Below are 4,322 nucleotides of genomic sequence, written 5' to 3' on the forward strand. Positions count from 1 at the left end.
CAAATGTATATTGAACCTAAAGCACTGTATTGAATGGTTCGATACCGGTACATATATTGTTGCAACCCTACTTTTACATTAATAATGTTTTACAACTTGAATAGTAACCTTTTTAAGTGTTTTCTCAAAGTATGAACTTTTGTGTCAAATTTTTTTTTTATTGATAATGTTCTATGTATTTTCATCAATGCACATTCCCATCTGAAATTTGTATTCTGCATTTGCCCTATCACACGAGATACACCCAGCTGGAGCAGTAGGCAGATATGTAAGCGCCCGGAGACAGGGTGGGTCATAATTGTATCGTGTGCAATTAATCGTCAGAAAAACATGAATCGATTATTATTTGGCACTTGACAATTAATATGATTAATACCACCAGGCAGCTCAATGCTCTTCTCCGCTTCAAATATGTGACCCATCACATCAAATCAAGGATTAGGTCCAAAGGTGGAATGTGGAGAAATGGGTAGATTAGACATTAATTTATTGTAATTTTACAAAATTCAAATTTTGCACACATTTAAATCAAAACCCCATATCAATGTATCATTTGAATGAACTGTCTGAAATATAATCCTAAAAAAAGGTTTTGAAGCATTTTTAACAGTAGCAACAAAARACTTGATTTTGAGGAAAAACAACTTTAAAATTTTGAATTTTTCACTGAGAGCTACCAATGTTTTTGTTTCTTCCCAACTGGGAAATATTAATATACAAATAATATTTGAGGTTTCCTCTTTATGGTGATATAAAAATTATTCAATAAATTTACATAAAATTCGGATTCAGACCAAATATTAATGTGTTATCATAACCAACAAGACAAATTAAGGCATATCTCCAGATAAGCTCATGATATAAGAATGATCCAGGAATCAAAAATGTAGCTTTTAAAGCCAGAAATTTGAAAATGTAGTTAGGTCATTTTGAACAAATTTGACTTAATCCTCATTTTGACATGATGAGTCACATATGACAACCATTTTTAAAAAAAATCTGTAATTTATTTATCTATTAACACAATTTAAATTTTGATGTATAACCTGAAGTCTGTAATTTTGACACAATTTGGAACCAATTTTTACGAAGAGCAAATCTTTCCCACTAAATTGGTCATGTGACTAGGACATATGGGTGTCTAGGGACTCCATGGGATTAATTGTCAAATTAATTGTTATCAGCTAAATACCCCCAATTAATAGTGATTTTTTAAAATTTTATTATTTTATTTTCTGCCAATATTGCCCTTCCCGGGCCGGGGAGCAGTTAGGGATTGTGTGTCTTGCTCATGGACACCATGACATGCGAGCTTGGCAGGAGATTGAACCTGTGACTTTCTTGTCCTTTGTCAGCTGCCCTAACAATGCTCCACAGCTGCCCCAAAACTCATTGAAATACATTATACTGTTGCTGTAACTCATAAAATAATGTCTCACCACTTCTAGCCATGAAATAACCAGGCTGTCTGAAAAAGAATGCAATTTTCATGCCTATTTTGTAGCAGATAGGGGAGACAAGTGACAATTTTTCCCATGTTCCATCACAGTGTTGCACATAAAGTTTTAGAAAATGAGGCATTTGATGGCAGATCGCATCTTCTAGCATCTGACAAGTTTCCACTTTGCTGTTTCAGGAAGTAAACTGGACTGTAGGCTGTAAAGTGAAAGGTCAACTTTATGGAAAGTTTGCTGTCTTTGGTGAAAATTACAATCCTGTCGAATTTGCACTGCAATTACAGCATTCCTAAATTGACATTGGGAAAATATATATCTGCAAAATCCATCTATAAAACCCACCTGGTCCAAATTTCAACTGCTTGTTTCATTTCCAGAAACCCTTCCACCATTTAAATAACACTTGTCCTGCAGCATCTTCAATGGCTTACCTTCAAATTTCACATTTCCTATAAAATCCTGCTCCTCACCTTTCAATAACCTCCCAGAACATCTTCACTTTAACACAACACCCAACCATCAGCTTGTCTGACCCCTCTGCGCTAGCATTCAACCACTCAGTACCCCACCTCTGGAAGGCTTTCCCACCTTAACATTAACACTCCCACCATCGTCGTTTTTAAAATATAAATTTAAACTGTCCTGATGCATCTCAGTAGTCCAGGTAAAAAATCAAAAAGAAAAAAAAAATTGTATAGGTCTTCTGGACGGGTTCTTCTCTAATGAAACGTTTCGTCTCTCCTCCAAGAGACTTCTTCAGTCTGAGAGTTTCAGGCAAAATTCAGGCTTTTAAGCCCTGCCTCCATGTGACTGATACTCACATCACATGGCACAAACAGAGCAATGTTGTATATGCTGTTAAGTGCCAGGAGGACTGCGACCAGATATACATCGGGGTAACAAAGCAGCCACTGTTCAAAAGAATGTCCCAACACAGACGAGCTACATCTAATGGCCAGAACTCTGCAGTTTTCACTCATTTACAGGCCAGCGGTCACTCTTTCAGAGATGAGSATGTTCTCATTCTTGATAGAGAGGAACGTTGGTTTGAGAGAGGAGTAAAAGAAGCCATTTTTGTGAAGAAAGACCGTCCATCATTAAGCAGAGGTGGAGGCCTCCGTTTTCAGTTGTCCCCCTCCTACAGTGCGGCCATTGCCAGTATCACTCCACCCCCTGTTAACAATAGGTGTTAATTAGGTGTCAACGATAGCCATGTGATGTGAGTATCAGTCACATGGAGGCAGGGCTTAAAAGCCTGAATTTTGCCTGAAACTCTCAGACTGAAGAAGTCTCTTGGAGGAGAGACGAAACGTTTCATTAGAGAAGAACCCGTCCAGAAGACCTATACAATTTTTTTTTCTTTTTGATAAATTTAAACTCTTCTTTTTAAACAGGCACAGTATCACATCCATCTCCCATCGCCTGCTATATATGATGTTTTACTGGCTTTATTCTTTTGTTTTTTTTTACTGCATTTTATATCATATTTTATTGTGTGGTATCCTTAAGTGCCATGCAAGGCGACTTCAAAGAAAATGTATTAATAAATTTGCTAAAAACAACATTATTTCCTGCTCATAACCAAGTAAAACTAACCAAGAATAAAAAAGTGTTTTCAAAACCTAGTTCAATTAACTATATACAGTACCATAGTAAGTCAAACACTCACACACTCAGGCAACATTATTGCCTTTTGGYACTGAGCAATTAATAACAGTTTATTTGGCAAGAGTTGAACGTACAACCCAAAAAGGGCTCCACAACTCACAACRACTCAAAATAACACTATAAAACTCAAAGAAGAAAGTGAAAAAGAGGAGCGTTGTCAAAGAGTTGGCACTCGTGAAGAATGACTGTGTTTTTCTAACTTCCCTGAAGACTGAAGTGGATCAGAAATGCAAAAAAAAAATAAAAACTTAAGAGATGTTCACAGATCAGTTATTTAGTTGAGGTTGTAAAAGGGTAATAAAACTGACGGTTCAGGTTGTATAAAAAGGAAGAAATGTAATTGGAAGAGGAAATAAATGAGGGGGTCAGATGGGAGGTTTTCTTTGTTTTATGATGACTTCATCAGAGGAAACACGTTCAATACCCACGAGGACGTGAGTGGGATCAGAAGCAGACACATTAATGATACAGCTGATGTTCTGTGCAGATGAAAGTGATTGTGTGTGGAACAAAGGGTGAAGCAGACAAAGTGGGGCTAGTTRTAGGCCATAAACATGTTACATGTTCATTTGCTCCTCATTTCTGAGCAGAAACAGTGAAAACGCATCCATGTGCAAGTCAAACCCATTTTATCTCTTTGAGCCTTTAAAAATGTTTGCAAAACACCCAAAGTTGCCCCTGACATGTGAGGAGAAGGGGCATGGATGGGAAAGGGTACAAAGTGAGAAAAAGTAAGAAGTCTGCAGGAAAACACAGACAGCTGTACTTTCCTGTCTGCCCCACTGCTGCACCTGAACTCTATACAAGCTCCTATAGGTAATTGAGTACAAAAAGTAGAAAAATAAGCTCATAAAGGGCAGTCGGCTTCCACTTTTCCAAAAGCAATAAATGTTCTGTTTTTCAGTTCTGCAGGACAGGTCACTGAAAGCAAACTTGCACGTTCTTAAATGTTGCATTACTTCCTTTGTAGTTYCTTCCAAACTTGYAAAAAAAAAGAAATAATGCAAAGAWAGAGATTTATAGATGTAGCTTGTTGTAAAGAGAATTGTGCGTTAGAGGGCACTGTGGAGATGACCTCACCTTCAGAGCAAAACCTTGAGAACGTTCAGTAATCCGATCGCCAGTAAATCAGAACGATCGTTCTCCCTCTTTGCCTCGATGGTCTCGACTGGCAAATTCAGCCCCCCACCCCCACCC

The 4,322-nt window shown here is 37.6% G+C and overlaps 1 protein-coding gene across 2 annotated transcripts in view; it reads right to left on the minus strand.

Moving 5' to 3' along the window:
* The window catches only part of col8a2 (collagen, type VIII, alpha 2), a 57,660-nt gene that overhangs the window by 12,398 nt on the left and 40,940 nt on the right, over window positions 1–4,322 (minus strand). Inside the window, exon 1 of one of the 2 annotated variants that reach the window (XM_014011188.1) lies at window positions 4,206–4,228. The exons of the other annotated variant lie outside the window; for it this stretch is intronic. The gene's annotated coding sequence lies outside the window, so the exon portion shown is untranslated. Of the gene's footprint in view, window positions 1–4,205; window positions 4,229–4,322 lie in introns of those variants that run through there. 2 annotated transcript variants of the gene reach the window in all.

Source organism: Austrofundulus limnaeus, unplaced genomic scaffold (genome assembly GCF_001266775.1).
Source record: "Austrofundulus limnaeus strain Quisiro unplaced genomic scaffold, Austrofundulus_limnaeus-1.0 Scaffold78, whole genome shotgun sequence".
Lineage (NCBI taxonomy): Eukaryota > Metazoa > Chordata > Actinopteri > Cyprinodontiformes > Rivulidae > Austrofundulus > Austrofundulus limnaeus.